Source organism: Sminthopsis crassicaudata, chromosome 4 (assembly GCF_048593235.1).
Source record: "Sminthopsis crassicaudata isolate SCR6 chromosome 4, ASM4859323v1, whole genome shotgun sequence".
Lineage (NCBI taxonomy): Eukaryota > Metazoa > Chordata > Mammalia > Dasyuromorphia > Dasyuridae > Sminthopsis > Sminthopsis crassicaudata.
In genome coordinates, this window is record NC_133620.1 from 183,095,370 (window position 1) to 183,115,711 (window position 20,342).

General features: G+C 32.0%; 1 protein-coding gene across 11 annotated transcripts in view; it reads left to right on the forward strand.

Annotated features, from left to right (window-relative positions):
• FAM184A (family with sequence similarity 184 member A) overlaps positions 1-20,342 on the forward strand; it is a 111,332-nt gene that overhangs the window by 20,636 nt on the left and 70,354 nt on the right. Inside the window, exon 2 of one of the 11 annotated variants that reach the window (XM_074309998.1) lies at positions 13,109-13,251. The exons of the other annotated variants lie outside the window; for them this stretch is intronic. The gene's annotated coding sequence lies outside the window, so the exon portion shown is untranslated. The remainder of the gene's footprint in view (positions 1-13,108; positions 13,252-20,342) is intronic. 11 annotated transcript variants of the gene reach the window in all.

Consider the following 20,342-nt stretch of genomic DNA (forward strand, 5'->3'; position numbering starts at 1 on the left):
CTACTTCAGTTAATGGAGATCTTTTCATGTTTATATTCATCACATTTTTCATTTCCTACAGTACAATAATATTCTATTACATTAAATATTCCATGGTTTGCTTAGTTGTTTACAAATCAGTGGGCATCCTTTTCGTAGTGTCTGAAAACTGGAAACTGAGTGGACGCCCATCAATTGGAGAATGGCTGAATAAATTATGGTATATGAGTGCTATGGAATACAATTGCTCTGTTAGAAATGACCAGCAGGATGACTTCAGAGAGGCCTGGAGAGACTTACATGAACTGATGCTAAGTGAAGTGAGCAGAACCAAGAAATCATTATATACTTCAACAACAAGACTATATGACGAGCAATTCTAATGGAGGTGGTCCTCTTAAACAGTGAGATGAATCAAACCAGTTCCACTTATACAGTGATGAAGAGAACTATCTATACCCAGAGAGATAATCATGGGAACAGAATGTGGAACACAACATAGCATTCTCACTCTCTCTCTGTTGTTATTTGCTTGCATTTTGGTTTTTTTTCTGTTTTTCTTTTTCTTCCTTCTTGATCTGATTTTTCTTGCTCAATAAGATAACTTCATAAATGTGTGTACACATTGGATCTAACATGTATTTCAACATAAAAAAGTGCTGTTCTAAATACTTTTGACATTTTCTCATCTCTAGCTTCCTTGAAGTATAAACCTAGAAAAAGAATTTCTGGTTGAAAGGGTATAGACATTTTAGGCTCTTTATTCTCAGAATTACCCATTGCTTTTCAAAAAATTAGTACTGATTCACAGCTTCACTAATAATGTAGCAGTGTGTCTATCTTCCTGCCAGCCCTGAAACATTGACTCTTCCTGTTATTTGTCATTTTTGCCAATTTGTAGGGTGTGAAGTGAAATTTTAATAGTTGGTATTTATACTTCTTATTATTAGTGATTTGGAACATTCTTTTATGTGGTGGTTTTCTATCTTTGACCTGCTTATTATTTTTTAATCGTTCTTCTTTGAATTGTAAATTCTTCCTTGGAAGTGAACTGAGGTCTAAAAATGTCACCCCAGGAGGAATTAGAAAATTAGCTTGCCAGGAATTGTAGGAAAAAGGAAGAATAAAGCAGAAAATTATCTGGGTCTCCCAATCTTCTGTTCCTCAAAATAACTTAAAATAACACCTCAAAGTAAATTTTACAGTAGCAGAAATAATTTCCAGGCATATAGATTGGATAGGTCTCAGGCTATGTGGGGTCCAGGAGGATTGAAAATTCGCCAGTGAATCCAGCTGCAATGGAGCAGGAGCCCTGCTTGTCATCATTCACAGGACAACAAATTCTCTGGTTTCCGTTCCAGGGCAGAGGGGCAAGCTTAAACTTGCAGCTGCTAGAGGGATCACAGAGAGCCTAGAGAGTTTGCTGTGACTGCAATGCTGGGGATCCTGCTTAGCTACTCAGGGGTGGAGAGGAATACCTGAGGTCACTCATAGACCAAGAAGAGGGGAGCCACCTGAGCAGTGACCACACCTGGCCTTGGATTGTAGCACATTAGCAAAACAAAAATGTCAAAGACCTCTAATAGTTCTCTAAAAATAATGGGACAAAAAATCTGAGATCCCCCAGACCATGGATCAGAGTCTGACCCTAACATAGTCAATAGCCAGGAAATAGGCAATTTAAGAAAGAGTAAAGAAAAAAGGACTTTAAAAATCAAATACAAAAGGGAAAAGAAATTAGTATAAAACAAGAAAATCAAAGAAAATTATGAAAAGTTAACAAATTGGGGGGGGGAATCCAATAGAAGAATATACTGAAGATAATAACTCTTTAAAAATTAGAAATGGGAAAGAGGGAGGAAATAACTCCATATTAAGGAATAATAAAATTTACAGAATGAAAAAATTGAAAACATGAACTAATTCATTAGAAAGATAATTGATGTGGAAAACAGATTGAGGATAGATAATAAAAGAACTGTTGGGCTTCCTAAAATTCGTGAATAAAAAGTCTATACTTCAAGAAATTATTCAGGAAAAATGGCATGTAGTTTTTTTTAATTTAGTAGGTAAAATAGAAATTGAAAAAATCCACTAATCACCATACTGAAAGAGATCCCAAAATAAAAACGTACAGTAACATTATAGCTAAATTTGAAAGTTCCCAGGCCAAGGATAAATATTACAAACAACTAGAAACAGTTCAGATATTGTGAAGTTAGTCAGGATAACACAGTGAAGCAAATTATTCCATTCAAGAGATATGAATGAAAGAATTGTTACAGTGGACAGGAGGATAGGGTTCAGGGGAATCTTACTGTCTTTGGAACTTGATTAAAGAGGGAATAACTATATATCTAGATGGGTATAAAAATCTTCAACTTACAGAAAAATTCAAGAGAGTAAGAAGATAGGATAAAGGAAAGTCTCTCAGAAGGATATGCAAATTAGAGAAGCAATGGTTAGAAGTAGATTAGACTTTTCAGGAAGGAACAGGTTAAAAAAAAAAGAAGTTATCAATAAACAATGAGGGGTGAGGGAAGAAATAGGATGTACAACTAGTAGTTATAACTTTGAATGTTAATGAGATGAATTTACTCCTAAAATGTAAATGGATATCAAAATCAATCAAAGACTAGATCTGACCATATGCTGTTTGTAAGGAACACATTTAAACATGAGAAACATACATAGAGAAAAATAAAGGGCTGAAATAGAATTTATTATGTTTCAACTGATGTAGAAAAAGCAAGGATAACAACATGATTTCAGACAAAGTTAAAGTTAAAATAGATTTAATTAAAAGAAAAAAACTGGGAAATTACCTTATGTTAAAAGAACCATAGATAATGAAGTAAAAGTTACAGCTTTAATAATGAATATTTCACATAGAACTTAATTGTGTTTTGTTCTGATGGTATTAACACAGTGCTAAGAACAAACTACGAACTAACTGAAGTTGTTTAAAAATTTTTTTTCCCTAAAATCATCATTTGGCAATGTTTAAATCATTGATTGCAGTTAACACGTGTTCATTAGCTGAAATAAAACAATCTGTTTTTAAAATATTTTTGAATAAAATTTATTCTGTACATCACCAATCTAATAAATATCAACCCAGGCTAGAAATTATAGCTAAAAAACTAGAACTTGAAATTATTAAAATTGGTTAAATATTGGGACTGAAATGGATGGCATGTGATGATGTTTACAAGCTGCTATTGCTGTTTATATAAATTGTACATATGTTATATATGCAAATATTGCTTTATGCAATTTTCTAATTGCTCTCCTTATTTTGGTTTGGCAATAATTAGGCAAAATTAATCTCTTACAAGATCTTTAACACTTGACATTCTTGAAGAATTTTCATTACTTTATTGCATTGCAGTAAAAACCAACTAACATTTGGAAAGTACAAAAAATTAACCAAAATCACTATAAAATATGCTTTGCAAAATTTAATGATTGGCATTGGAAAGCATGAATCGCCAATCTGAAGAGTAGATTAAGTCAGATAAGCTTAAGGGTATTCCATTTAATAAAAATAATAAATGTGTAATGCAAATTCCTAGAAACATGTTAGAAAATAATAATTTAACATATGCAATTATATCTTTTATTGATGATGATGAAAACATTTTAAATTATTTTTATTTCTTAGAACCACACATTTGGATGTATGAAGAATTAAGTTCACCTTGAATAAGCAGTAGGGAGAACATTTTGTCATTTAAATAAAATTTTAAAATATAAAATTGATTTGAATTATTTGGAGGATTTTATTGATTATAATATGAATCAGATAATGTTCTATTTTTTTAACTAGACAGCAAAAAAGACAGCACTATTATATTCAAAAGGGCTGAAACTGAAAAGTTTTAGTTAAAAAATATAATTATGGGTGAGAGATAGTTTAACAGTAGTAAATTGTAAAATTTAATGGCAGTAAATTTATGGGAAAAGGGCAGATTAGAATGTAATTTATTTGTCAAAACTTGATTGACTTGACACCATAAGCTGGTTATAGATATACGAGTTCAACAAAAATTAATGTAAACTATTAAGGATCATGCCTAAGTGTGAAGTTACAGGTCTATTCTCCAAAAGCCCCCATAGCTGTGAATCATAATATACTTGAAGGAGATGCAAATCAGCCTTTACTGATGCAGATGTTGTTTGTTAATTGGGAAGTTAGAGGGAAGAGGAGAGAGGTCGGAGAATGCAGCTGCCTCTGAGTCTTCTTGTATCATTATCATCCTTTCACTTGAAGGGATCTATTCTGCTGGTCAGATTTAGATCCCCAATAGCCATTAGCAGGTGGCTCCCATAACAGTAAACATTCTGTAAGAATCACTTTTGGCTATATGGAATTTACAATAAAGAATGTTGTATATTTAGTTAGTAAAATTTATAATAACTTATGTACACATATACATGTTCACAAATGTTTGTATATGTGTGTGGGTGTACACACACACATTTTTCTTTTCTTTTTTTAATAAAACTTTTTATTTTCAAAATATATGCATGGATAATTTGACTAACCCTTGTGTTTCAGATTTTCTTTCTCCTTCCTCCCACCCTCTCCCCTAGATGGCAAGCAATTCAATATATGTTAAACATGTTAAAATATATGTTAAATCCAATATGTATAAACATATTTATACAATTCTCTTGCTGCACAAGAAAAATGGATAAAAAAAAGAGTAAATGAGAAAGAAAACAAAATACAAGTTAACAACAACAAAAAGAGTAAGAATGTTATGTTGTGATCCACATTCAATTCCCATAGTCCTCTCTCTGGATGTAGATGGCTGTCTTTATCATAAGATCATTGTTAACTGGCATCAATCATCTCATTGTTGGAAAGAGTCATGTCCATCAGAATTGATCATTGTGTAATATTGATGTTGTGTACAATGATCTGGTTCTGCTCATTTCGCTTAACATCTGTTCATGTAAGTCCAGACCTTTCTAAAAATCATCCTCCTTATCATTTCTTATAGAACAATAATATTTCATAACATTCACATACCATAACTTATTCAGCCATTCTCCAAATGTTGGGCATCCATTCAGTTTCCAGTTTCTTACCACTATGAAAAGAGCTGCCACAAATATTTTTGCACATGTGGGTCTCTTTCCTTCCTTTAAGATCTCTTTGAGAAAAGCCCAGTAGAAATACTGTTGGATCAAAGGGTACGCACAGTTTGATACTTTTTTGATCATAGTTCCAAATCGCTCTCCAGAATGGCTGGATCCATTCACAACTCCACCAATGATGCATTAGTGTCCCAGTTTTCCCACATGCCCTCCAACATTCATCGTTATCTTTTCCTGTCATCTTAGCCAATCTGAGTGAGAGGTGTGTAGTGATACCTCAGAGTTGTCTTAATTTACCTTTCTCTGATCAATATTGATTTAGAGCACCTTCTCATATGATTAGAAATAGTTTAAATTTCTTCATCTGAAAATTGTTCATGTCTTTTGACCATTTATCAATTGGAGAATGGCTTGGATTCTTATAAATTTGAGTCAGTTCATTATATATTTTGGAAATAAAGCCTTTTTTAGAACCCTTGAATGTAAAAATGATTTCCCAATTCATTACTTTCCTTCTGATCTTGTCTGCATTAGTTTTGTACAAAAACTTTTAAACTTTATATAATCAAAATTATTTATCTGGTGTTAAGTTATGAGTTCCAGTTCTTCTTTGGACACAGATTCCTTCCTTCTCCACAGATCTGAGAGGTAAACCAACTTATGTTCCTGTAATTTGCTTATAATATCACTCTCTCTAAATCATGAATGTATTTAGATCTTATCTTGGTAACACATGATTTTTTCAGAGAGCAGTTGTTAAACTTATTGGTAGACCACTAGTTAAATGCCTTCTGGGTAAACACTGTATCTACTAAGCTGTGCCACTAATCACTCTCCTTTGGGAGGTAAAGGAAATCTCTCCTATCTTACCTGAAACTCTAAGGATTGGTACTACATTGTCTCACCCTGATTTAATGAGAAGCATTGAAAGATAAAGAGAAAACGGGAAGCTTTGGAGAGAAATGTGAAATAACTGCATATAGTATTTTGCCTATCTCCCCCCCCCTTTTTTTTTTAAATCAGTACACTATAAATCTCTTAAGTGCCTTTAAAAACTTACCTCCAGGATTTTTTTTTTCTGTCTATTGGGCAAGGTCCAATTTCTTCCTAACTTCCTTATAATGAGTCTTGTTTTTATTTCCTCTTATAGCATATTGGATGCTGATGCTTCTACTGTCATTGATGATAAAAATAAATTGCAGAGAATAACTAGCAGATAGTTCCATTTTACACCTTTTTTCTCAAGTTCATTTATAAATGCTTTGAGATCTTAAGATTTAATTGGTTTCAGGTTAAACTTTGCTCATGATTTCTCCTTTTGTTGCTTTTCAATTTGAGGTACTGTGGTAATTTTTTTTAAGATGATAGGTTTTAAAGTTAAAAGATCTTAGGGGAAAATGATTTGCTCATAAGAACTATGAGTACCTATGAGAAATTAATCAGTAAATAAATAATGAAATAAGAGCTTTGAAAAGGAAAAAATAGAAAGAGGAAACTAAATATCTTTTAACAAATGTGTGGGACAGCTAGGTAGCGCAGTGGATGGAGCACCAGCCCTGAAATCAGGACAATCTGAATTCACATCTGTTCTCAGTCACTTAACACTTCCTGGCTGTGGGACCCTGGGCAAGTCACTTAATCCCAATATCCTCAGCAAAATAAATAAAGAAAAGAAAAGAAAAAATAAATGTGCAAAATTGTATCCCAGTGGCAAGCAGCTTATGAGAAACTAATCAGGAAATAAATAATGAAATAAGAGCTATGGAAGGAGACTAAATAACTTAGAACAAATGTGCAAAATTGTATCTCAGTGGCAAATTCTTTGAAAGTTAAAATAAACTCTACAGAATACTGTTACTCAATTGACAAATAATAGTACAAAATAAAACCAACCAAGTAAAAGAAAAATAATTTAATAATCTTTGAACTCTTCAAAACAGCATTTCAAGAAATCGTTAATAAAAACTTCCCACATTTACTAAAAACAGAAGACAACGTGAAAATATGATTCATCAGTCACTGTGAAATTTTAAAATCTGGCATAAAAAAGTGTCTAGTTGAATCTTGCAGGAATCCAAAGTCCAGAGTTTACAAGTTCAGGGGAAAATGTTGCAAGCAATAAAAAAGATGTTCAAGTTCCATGGAATCCCAGGGTCAAATAAAATTTGGCAGCAAATATCTCAAAAGAGAGCAGAACTTGGAGTAAGATATCCTCAAAGGCAAAAGATAAAGGCTTATAGCTAAAAATAAGTTACTCTGCAAGTGATATATTAAATTCAGTAGGAGAATATGTAGGGTAAAGAAAAGGAAGAAGTCTTAAGAGGGAAAAAGAAGTTGGGATGGAAGTAGTCACAATTAAAGCACACTTGAATTTTGATAAGGGAGTTTAAAAGGAAAGAAGGTAAGGTGAAAGAATTAGTGAGCCCAGGATCTGGGAAGTCTTGATGGGAAAGGTGATTGCGTAGAAACAGATCACTTCAGTTTGATCAGTAGTAGTAGTGATCTATAGTGGACACAGTCTTTCTCTATCACTACTTCTTGTATAAAAAGGATGGCAAGAAACAAAGGAAGAAATATAAGAGGACATAATAAAGGGAAATACACTACAGTAGTAGTTTTGAATTTGAATGAAGCGGATGGTTTCACTTCTAGTGGGAAAGGATAGAGAATTCAAAGTGTTTTGTTTTTTACAAGAAACACTTGATGTGCAAATATTTACACTGAAAATGAGTTACAGTAAAATATATTTCATTTGAATTTTTATAAAGCAGAAATAGCTGTGGGGATCTCAGATAAGGTAATAGCATAAAAAGATGATTAAAATAAAAAGGAAATTATATTATGTTTAAAGATGTCCTAGACATTGAAGTGCTATAATGCTTGATTTTATATGCACACGCGAGCGCTCCCCCCCCACACACACATTCTAAATGGTATACTTGCAGGACAAGTATATACAATTATAGGAAGAAATAGTGAAATTATAGTATTTGGGAGGTTCAATGTGTCTTTTTCAGAATTAGATAAATGTAACAGGATAAGCAAAGAATCTAGAAATTTTGAAAAGCTAAATATATTAGATCTCTGGCAAGTATCAAGTAGAAATAAAAAAGAATATACATATTTCTCAACTGGGCGTGCCACATTTATAAAAACTGAGCACATATTAAAAGCATAAAAATCTCATAATTTGAAGGAAGAATAATAAAAAAGAATATACATATTTCTCAACTGGGCGTGCCACATTTATAAAAACTGAGCACATATTAAAAGCATAAAAATCTCATAATTTGAAGGAAGAATAATAAATTCATCCTTATGCGATTACAAATTTTAGCAATCAATAGCATCTTTGAAGAAAGGATTCAAACAAATGGAGACCAAATAATTTAATATTAAAGTAATAGTGAATTAAAGAAATCATAGAAACTGGATCTACATCAGTCAGACTTTGCTGGGAATTCATCTAAAAGATATGTAGGGGAAATTTTATGTCATAAAACACTTTCATTAGCAAAAGAAAATAAAGGAGCAATCCATTAATTGGGCATGTGTCTCATGAAAAGTCAACAAATTAAAAAAATACTAAGTAATAACAAAAATTAAAATTCTGAAAAACAAAGGAATTTAGCAATAGAAAGCAAAATAAACCAACACACTAAATTGCTAAATAAAAATAGCCTGTTTTCAAAATCTAATGTATAAATCATAAAATGTATAATTTCTAAAAATGAAAGACCAAATTCCCCAAATATGAAAAAGTATTTGCAATAAATGTAGATGGAATAAAGCATAAAATATTAGAATCGATTTCCTCCTTACATGCCAACAAAATTGATGACATAAATTTTTTTTTACAAAAACATAAAATACTCGGATAACAGCATAAGAAATTTAAATTTAATAACCCAGTGTCAAAAAAAAGAAACTAATGTGATCATTCTAGAACTAAAGAGGAGGAAATAAACCAGGGACCCAGATAGACTATGAATTCTATCATTCTGAGACCAGTAATTTGACTAGCAAGGTAAAAATACTGAATAAAATATTAGATACATTTAAAAGATTATGTAGTGTGAGCAGGTTGGATTTATACCAGAAATGCAAGGGTTGATTCACTATTAAGGAAACTTAAACTATAATTATTAAATTATAAATTAATTGAATTATTAACTTTAGCACAGGACAGAATATAAGCTTCACAGAATCATTAGCCTTTTTATATATTATCATCAAAACCAAATTTTAAGAAAGTTTAGAGCTTCTTTTCATAACTATAAAGTGTGTAAATTATCTAAAAATTTACTTACCAAGACAGAACTTTTATGAATATAATTACCAAATATTTTTCAGAAATAAAGATGTATAAATATTGGAGATAGATGTGTGATATGTATTGCTCATCACTAGGCCATGCCATTATCTTAAAAATGACATTACATCCTGAATTAAGTATTCAGTACCCTATCAATGAACTACCAAAGGATTACTTTATATCCAAATAAGGTCCAGAAGCATGATGATGAACATAGGAGCCTACTAGAGATATCCAAATATACTACTGGGGTAATGACTTAACTATTTGATACATAGTGCCTGGAAAACTGGGAAAATATTCTGGTAGAAATTGGGCCTAACTCATACTGTATATCACAATAAACTCTTAATATGCATAGCACATCATAAGCAAGTTGGAAGAACAAGGCAAAAGATATCTGTGAATAGAGGAAGACTTTTGAGCAAACAAGGGATAGAGAGGATTATAAATAGTAAAATTGGCAGTTTTGATTACATAAAATTGAAGAGATTTTGTACAAACAATATCGGTAAAATAAGAGAGAAAATAGTTAATTAGAAAAAAATTTTACTGTTTCTCTAAAGTCTGATATCTAATACATAGAGACAATTAATCCAAGATATCAATTCTGCTATGTGTGTTTTGGAAAATATAAATGTGTTCCACTATGATTGTATATTAAAGCAAATATGTTAGGTGTAATGTGAATTTTTTAATTTTCTTCTGTATGATTTCTTCAAAGAGAAACAAAGTAAACAACTGTATCACTTCACAATAATTCACAAGCTTCAACTCTTCCACACTTACTTCCACAAGCAATTATTAGGTCTTTGTCTAGGCAAAGTGCCATTGTTATGGTATTTCTTTTGGTATAGCAGGAACTGTGAGCAGAGAACTGGTCCCACATCTTTTCCCCTCTCCATCCTCCTACCATGCCCCCTTCTCCCACTTCCCCTTCCACCATGGTCTCTAGCATGGAGTTTTAGCCTGCCCTATTTGTGCACCTGGGAATAAAGCAGCAGACTTAGGCCCCAGATGATAGCCATTCTTTAGTGTAGTAATTCTGTATTTGTTTACTGTTTAACATGTGTAAAAGTATGCCACTGCTTTTTAATTATGTTTTTAAAGTTTTTTTGTATGTTTTTTTAATGATGTTTTTGGGCGTTGTGTCTCTAGCCCCATTTTCCCTGTAAGGCCTGGGTTTTATTGCATCATTTTGCATATAACAATGGTTTTTAGGAATATATATCTCAAGTTGTAAGCAGAATTGACTTTATAGAAAAAGAACTATCCTCTAACAGATAATTTATCAAAGACTATGTATAAATTTTCTCTTAAGGAAGAAATCCAAATAATAAACAACAGTATTAATTTTGTTGTTATTGATTCAAGAAGGAAATGGTAAACCATTCTAGTATCTTTGCCAAGAAAAGCCCATGGACACTATTGTCAACACAAGGTCACCTCAAAAGGTTGGACACAACTGAACAACAACTTTCAAACTGTACATACCCTTTTATTCTAGTGATGTAACTATTGAGTATATGTCCAAAAGAAATCAAATAAATAGGGAAAAGGACCCATTTATATAAAAATATTCATAGTAATACTTTTTGTCATAGCAAAGTAGTATATATTAAATAGATTTCTGTCATTTGGATAGTAGCTAAACAAATTATGGCATATGCATGAAATTAAATATTAATTTTTCCATATGAAACAACAAAATTGAGAGATGCAAAGAAATCAGGCACTACTTGTATGAATTGGATTGGATATTGAACAATTTATATAATGATTGGAATATTATAAAGAAAAACAACTTCCAAAGATTTAATAATGATTAATGCATCAATCAACCATTACTAGAGGACCTATCTCTTGTCAGAGATATGAGAGATTAGAAATGTAAAATAAAATATTTCTGGACATATATAATATGTAAATCTGTTTTGCATGATTACCCTAACTTATTACAAGAGAGGGAGAGAATTGGTAGAGAGAGCAAAGCTCTCAAAGGTAGTGATGCTAAAAGGAAGGAAGGAGCAGATTTCATTAAAGCATTTTTAAAAACATGCTCAGAAAATAACAGAATGAGGGTTCAAGGGGAAATAGACAGCTCAGCTTTTGTAATAAACATCCTGAATTTAGTATATGCTTTAAAAACACAAAACAAAGGATATGATGAGACTTCTAGTTTTATATGCCATATGCTTTCTGTTTTGTGCATATGAAAGTGTTCCATTTTTGTTGTTTCAGAATTTTTTTTTGTTTCAGGGGTGTATGTCAGGTTCAGAATAACAAAGAAATTTTTCAAAGAATCAATTTCTTTGGTATTTTGTGAAACTAACAAAAAGGGTTTTAAATTTTAAAACTAGGGGAGGGAAAAAATTGTTGATTTATACCCACCAAAACTAGATAGAGAATATAGCTCTAGAAATTAGCTATACTGAAGGAAGAAGAGAAAATAAGATACCTATAAGTTTATAGAAGAAAAAAAAATATCCCAGGATGGAGGCAGTAGTAAAACACATGACCCCAAGTGTCTGTATTCAAATCCCCACAGTTTGAGTAACAACAAAATAAAAGTATTTCTTATTTAACTCAAGGAATAGAATTTGACTTCATTAGGTATCAGTGAGAGTTGATGGAATGGGAATTACAATTATTGTTCTGAATGAATTTTCCTTATTCATAAAAAATAGGACCAAATTAGGTAGAAAGTAAAAGGTAGCATTGTTTATAAAGAAGATATATTCATGGGAAGAAACCTAGGAATCAGAAAGGGAAACTATGATGCAATGAATTTAGGTGAAGGATCTAAATAGAAATTATTTTATTACCCTAATATATTACAGACTTTGTAGATGATATAATAGAGATGGGAGTCTTCTGTTATATAGGCATCTGATATAGCTACATGTCAAAAGCAGGACAGCTAAGAGCTTTTTGAGTTGCCTGATATTATCCTTTTAAAGAGGAACAAAGAAATTCTATTTTGAATCTGATTCTCCCTTTCTGTTCTGAAAATGTGAGGAACCTTTTAAGAAGTCACAACACCGTGGGGTATTTAGTTGCAGTGGTTAGTGCACCAGCTCTGAGGTCAGGAGGACCCGAGTTCAAATGTGGTCTCAGGCACTTAACATTACTAGCTGTGTGATCCCAGGCAAATCACCCAACTTCAATTGCCTCAGTCCCCCACAAAAAATAGTAACTATGTTCTGTTAGGGTTTCTGATTTTAAAAAGCAAGAAGAAATCTCAACGTGGACTGACAGATTTCGGAGAGCATATTTTAAAGGTCTTAAGGAAAGGATAAGCAGGATCACATGGACTAAAAATTCTGCAGGAGAAGTTAGCCCAAAATAAGAGACTAAAGAATGAAAATTTCAATTAAAGGCAACAATTCTGAGTTTAGTAAAGTAGGAAATTCTCTGTAATTGATGTGGATATCCCAAGATTTTAAAAAGGTGGCAACAGAGCAGGTAACAGAGGATGAATGTAAGAGCCTGGCATAGTCCTAGAAAAATTAATGTTAGAAGTGATAAAGCTCAAGAGCTGAGGTCAGAATGGGAAGAGGACGACAATAAAAAGAAGGGGTGTGTATGTTTTAGTCTTATTTGGGGAAAAAGGGCATTCCCTTCTCAGGGTTGAAGTGACAATGATAACGAATGACAGAGAAGGCAGAGATGCTCAATTCTTATTTTGCTTCTGTTTTCTCTGTCAAGGAGACTGATCTTTGGATGGGAAAGGACCGGACAAAAATGGCTAATAGGGAGTTGATAACCAAGATAAGTATGGAGATAGTAAGAGAGCACCTAGCTGCCTTGATGAATTCAAGTCACCTGGCCCAGATGAACTACATCCTCAGGTACTGAAAGAACTGGAAGATGTTATTGCTGAGCCATTAGTAGTAATATCTGAAAAATAGTGGAAAATGCAAGAGTTTCCATAGAACTGAAAAAAGGCACACGTCCTGGTTTTCAAAAAGGCAAGAGAATAATAGATTGTGCAAATTATAGGTCAGTGAACTTGATTTGGGTTCCTGGCAAAACTGTAGAACATAAAGTCATGATTGGTAAATAATACATAATGGTGATCATGAAAGAAAAAACAAGACAATTTTGATTAAATGAAATGGACATTTTTTAGCAATAAAATCCATGAAGCTAGGAGAAGAAGGACAATTTACATTCATTGTCTCTGAAAGTGAAATAATATTCAAAGTATCTTGGGAAATAACACAAATATGCAAGATTCCCTAATAGGTAAATAAATGGTAAAGAAAATGAACATTTTCAAAAGAATTATAGATTTTTAACTATTTTATTATTAATTGTTTCACATCACTAATGATTAAGAGATGCAAATCAAAACTATAGTTTCTTCTCACACTTAGCAAAAGTTAGAAATGATCAGTTTTTTGAGGTGAGGAGGAACTTAGCTTGCTTATACCATAGAACTATGGACCATAAAGGTAGCACAGTGAATGTAGCACCAGTCCTGGACTCAGGAAGACCTGAGTTCAAATCTAACCTTAGACACTTATTAGTGTGACCCTGGGAAAGTCATTTCATCTGTTTGTTTTAGTTTCTTCAACTGTAAAAAATGGGAACAATAGCATTTAGTTTTCAAGGTTATGAGAATAAAGTGAGAGAATATGTATATAGTACTTAGAATAATGCCTAGCACATAGTAGGTGCTATGTAAATGTTAACTGTTATTACTATATTTAGTACTGAAGGGACTTTAGAACTCATCAAATCTAACTTCATCTCACAAATGAGGAAACTGAAGCTAAGAGAAGTGACTTTTCCAGGGTCATATGGCTGAGAAAGGATTTTGAATTCAAAATATCCTAATTCCAAGCTTAGTGTTCTGTTTACACATCACTTAACTATTCTTTAACCCAGAGATCCCTTTGCTGGTTCTGTAGCCCAAGGAAATCAAAGATAAGCCATACATATACCAGAATATTCATAGGAGTACTTTTTGTGATAGCAAAGAACTGAAAGTAAAGTTGAGAGCTCAGTGATTTGAGAAGGATAAAAACTGTAGTATTTAACATAGCTCTACTATGGTACCATAGCATCATAGATTTGGAACTAGAAGAGGTCTTAAAGGTCATCTTGTCCAGCTCACTCATTTTATACATGAGAGAATTAATAATATTGAGAAAAGTTATGATTTGCTCAAGTTGATCAAGGTGTAATAAATAATTCGGCTAGGATTTGAATTCAGGTGCCATGTCATGACTTTCTACCATAGGACAATAAAAAAGGATAAATATAAGGAACTCAGAGAACATGAATTGTAAAAGTAAGCATAACCAGGAAACTATATAAATGACTACAATTATATAAACAAAAAGTAATAAATAATAAAGCTGAGCACCATGTAATTTATAATAACCAGTCTTGTTACTGGAAAAGAGATGAAATGTGGAGCATGGGATGTTAAAAGGTTGTGTATTCATTTATTTGCCATTTTTTCTTCTTTTGTTTCAAGGGAAAGGGAAGAGGGAGAACAGTTTTAATGATGCCTCTTATTTTTATATTACATCAATTTTCATATATATATATTATATGAAATACACACTTATATATGCATATATATGAAAATTGATATAATGTAAAACCAAAAGACATCTTCAATAAGACTTTAAAATAAGAACATTGACTTCCCTTTCTTTCCTTACCCCTCTCCCCTTCATCAAATGAAGATCTGTTTAGTGAAGATATTGTTGTTTGTCTTTCATTCTCAACGAGGATCATGATGACAATGTCAGACCATCTTCATTTCCTTTTTTGACAGGTTGATTAAACAAGGGAATAATGTTGATAGAGCTTACCTCGATTTTACCAAAGTATTTTATTAAAGTATCTTTATAATTTTGGAAAAGATGGAGATGTGGGCCAATAAAATGGATTGGAATGGATTCAGAATTAATTGAATGGCCAGAGTAAAAAGAGGAGTCATTAATAGTTCATTGTAAACTTGGAAAGACATAATTATTGGAATTCCCTGGGATTTATACTTGTCCCTAAAGTACTAAATCTTATTAATGATTTGGATAAAAGTATAGATGACATGATTACCAATTTTTATCATTATGTCTTATTTTGTATTATAATTCTCTTTGTTTCATATCCTTTTATTAGACTATTCCAAGAGATCCATACAAAATCTTTCTAATTTTCTAGGGTTTCTAGAAATTTTTAGAAATTCAAAAATTTTTAATTTTCATTTTCTAGTATAATGCATCATTCTGGTGGTCTCTTAAATACATATTTATTGAATGGAATTAATTCTAGGAGACTTAAGGTTCTTATCAGATTATGACATATTACAGAAAGGGTAATACAAATCACAGATCTATGCTATTTAATAAACGAGAGATAACAAGGAGAGAGGACCAAATGGAAGATACTGGAGCACACATTTTTTTTTCAGTTGAACTTGGGATTTCACAAGATTATTTGTATAAAACCTTAAATGATTAAAACAGAAAAAAAATTTATTGATTTTTAGAACACAGTGTAATAAAATTTTTAACTGTAAAAAATACAAATGGGAAAAATAAAATCTATTCTGAAGTTATTTACCAAAGAAAAAGTTTTAAAGATGACATTATTTACGAGAGAATAATAGTAATGTCAGTTAACAGAGTCTATGGGATAACACCAAGCAGTTTTTGGAAGTATATTTTTAACATTGAGTACATACAATATTAATGAATATGTAAAAATGTATAAATAACTTAGAGGAATAAATAATTCAAATTGTTAATGAATTGTTACTACAAAAAACCTGATTTCATATTAGTTTCCATGGTTTTTTTTTTCAAAATTTCAAAGAAAAAATAATTTTTATCTCCCTAAAGTGCTTTTAAATATAGATTCAGGTAACATTATAATACTCAAGTTATTTTTGAGTGGTAAATAAACAATTGATTCTAAGATCTCATAAAGACAAGACTAAAAAATGAAATTGTTGTTTGATTTCAGTACTTTATAAAATATATAAATTTTCAAATGATTAAGGATTTGCTGATGTGAAAGTACTTGGGCAATCCCTTCAAATCTGCCCATCAAGTGCAGTTATTATTCTTGTCTACTTGTTCAATAGTATCTTACTTCATGACGATTACCAGTAGAAGACTCAGGTTATCAACTGGTTAATTCTTATGCCATTTTCTTTTTGAATTGTAGATTTCTTTGTAATGTCCTTATTCAAATTTTTCTTCATAATTTGTTGTTGTTGTTGTTGTTATCATTTTGTTTACTTGCTTACTTTAGCTACCCACATTTCCTATTTGCTTCTCTACTGAACTCTGAGTAATATTCACTTTTAGTTCTTAGGAACCTGTAACATTATACAAATTATATACACACAGTTATGTCAGATAATATTACAAGTGTAAAGCAGAGACCTGGAATTAGTGGTATCAGTGGAAGAGGAAGGAAAAGATGTAAGAGCCATTTTTTTGATTTAACATTTCCCCCTAGTAACGTGTTAAAATAATTTTTAAATCTTTTTTGTTACATTTTGAGTTCCAAATTCTGTCTCTTCCTTCGTCCCCTTCCTCCTCCCTGATGGTAAGCAATCCAATATAATTTATACTTGTAAAATAATGTAAAAAATTTCCATCTTAGTAATTTTGTACAAAAAGACTTTAAAAAAAAAAAGAAAGAGGAAAATAGCATGCTTCAATCCATATTCAGATGGTATCAGTTCTTTCTCTGGAAGCAGGTAGCATATTTAATCATGAGTCTTTTGGAATTGTCTTGGGTCATTGTATTGCTGAGAATAGCTGTCATTCGCAGTTCTTCATTGTAGAGTATTTCTGTTACTGTGTACAATATTCTCCTCTTTCTGCTCACTTTAAATCAGTTTTTGTAAGTCTTTCCAGATTTTTCTGAAATCATCCTGCTTGTCTTTTCTTATAGCACAATAATATTTCATTATAATCATATACTCCAGCTAATATAAGATTTGTTGGATTACCTGAAAGTTATGATTTTAAAAAAAAGGAATCTAGACCCTGTACTTCAGAAAGTTATTAAGAAAAGTTGCTGTGAAGTTTTATAACTAAAGGGTAAAATGAAAATTGAAAAAATCCACCAATCATCACATGAAAGAAAGCCCAAGATGAAAATTTGCAGGAACATTTGCAGGAAAAATTCGCATAATTTTTGAAGTGCTTAGGTCAAGGAGAAAATACTATAAGCACAACAAGAAGGATACAATCCTTTTTTTCTACAGTCAGGATAACACAAGATTTAGCATAGAACATGATATTCCAAGATGCAAAAGAGCTGGGCTTGCAATTAAGAATAACTTATCTAGCAATGCAGGGTATAATCTTGCAAGCAAAGAAACAGATATTTAATTAGTTAAAGGACTTTTAGGAAAGTCCAGAACTGATGAAAAAATTTGAAACATAAGAAGGTAAACATGAAAGTCCAATTATAAGAGACTTTAAAAGGTCTAACTTTTTACTTTTTATTTGGAAAAATTATTTATAACTCTAGAGTATTATCATTACTAATGTGGTTTGAAAGTTCATACATATGTTGAAGGTGGTGTTGATTATAATGGGATGATTTTTAAAAATAAAATTGGGTAGGAACAGGTATAATGCAGCAATTATCTCATTGAAATGAGATGTAGATGGAAGAACTATTAACAATGGAGGTCAGGAGATCATGAAGAGTTGGTAGTGGTAGAATCTTAATATCAGAATTGAATTAAAGAGGGGATAGCATTTCCATTTAAAAGAGCATAAAAGTCTTCTAAATTTATAAGAAAATAGGAAGGTGATGTCAGTAGTGAAAAATATAACAGAGTTCTAGAAAAATGTCTGCGGGGGCAGCTAAGTGGTGCAGTGGATAGAGCACCAGCCTTGAAGTCAGGATAGAACACTAGCCCTGAAGTCAGGAGGACCTGAATTCGAATTTGGCCTCAGACACCTAACACTTCCTAACTGTGTGACCCTGGGCAAGTCATTTAACCCCAAATTGCCTCAGCAAAAAACACAAACAAAAATGAAAAATGTCTACAAAGAAGCCACCCCTTCACAATTTGGACTCTGTTCTTAAAACAATTCAACAGTACATTGTTTTTTATCTCATAATTCCTTGCCCTCTTGCCTGCTGACTTACTTATACTTTGCCGAATTAAACTACCTGCCTTCTCTTTTCCTTCTCAAATAGTTATAAGTGCAGATAGAGGAAATTACCCACCTGTGGTGACTTAGGGCTACTACAAATTTTTATTATCTAATCTCAATTGTGTCCTCACTGAAGCAAAACTAATTTTATTTTGACCTAATTTGTTCTTTCTCTTGCTCATTGGGTACCCTAAACCTCTTCTCTCCTTAAAGCTTCCTCCTTACCTCCCCATCCCTTTCAGCTGAGTACATCATCATACTTTAATGAAAAATTTAGGCCATTTATTTCAAGTTCATTTTTCTTTCCTTTTCTTTTTTTAAAGATACATTTTTATTTTCAATTTCAAATTCTTTCTTTTCCAGTCCACCTCCTTCACCTTCATACCTATTGAGAAAGAAAAAAAAAAAAAAAAGTGTCCATGTTAGCCATGACCAGAAAATGTTTTTAGTTTGTACTCTTTAGGCTATCAGCTCTCCATCTGGAACTAGATAGAATAGTTAATATCAAATCATTTGAATTTGTTTTATTGTTCTGGAAGAGCATAGCCAAGTGGCAGAATAAGGCAAGAACTCATCTGAACTCTGCCAAATTCTTTTCTAAACAAAAGTCCGGAGCAGCAGAACCAATAGAAAGATGGAATAAAATAGTTTTCCAACTCAAGATAGCTTACAAGGTTGACAGAAAAGATCTTGGTTGGGCAAAATGGAAGTAAAATCTAGTGCAGGTGCTGTCTGGCAAGCCAGCAGCAGGCTACATCCCAACATCCCAACAAGCTAGCTGGAGGCCCCTAAATCCCTACACAAGTGTGGCAAAACTCTGTGGCCTCAGTGCAGCAGGCTGGCAGGCAGGCCCCACATCCCAGGAGCTCCTAGCTCAAGAAATTTGGAACAGTGCCCCTCTACTCTAGAAGCAAAATTCATATTAAAAGTCATAAAATAGGCTGGGAATTCAGCAAACAACAACAACACAAAAACAACTTGACCATAGAAAGTAACTATGATGACAGAGAAGATGAGAACACAAACTCAGAAGACAATGTCAGAATGCCTACATGTGAAGCTGCAAAATAAGAAGTCTCATGTCCAAAAAGAACTCCTGGAAGAGTTCAAAAAGAATTTTAAAAATCAAGTGAGAGATGTAGAAGAAAAATTGAAAAAGAAATGAGAATGATACAAGAAAATCATAAAAAAAAAGTCAATAGTTTAGTAAAGGCAGCACAAAAGATGGGGAAAGATGTACAAAAAGTTACTGAAGGAAACAGCTCCTTAAAAAAGAGGTGTAGAAATCCACCAAAGAATGTACCTGTTTTCTCACAACTCCCCTTCAGTATTTATCATTTTCCCTTTCTGTCAACTGTGCCAAACTGATGGCTATAAAGTGGTTAAGTAATAGTTTCAATCTGCATTTATCTAATTACGAGTAATTTAGAACTTTTTTCCATATAGCTACTAATAATTTTGATTTCTTCCTCTAAAAACTGAGTGTTCATTTCATTAAAAAATTTTACAATCTTTGATTTAATTTTAAAATACAGTAGAATCCTATTATCACATGGATTCAGATATACTAAAAGTAAAATTATGTTGACCAAAAATAATGGATAAAAAATTAGATTAAGAAACTTCTAAGATGCCTTTCAACTTTAGAATTATATTATTTAATTATCTACATATAGTCATAGTCTGATGTATGGTTTGCCTATAATATGGGTTCTGGTCTTCCTAATACCAGAATTGCAAATTATATAATTCTTTCACAGTTTAGGATTTAATTTTGTAACATATGTGTA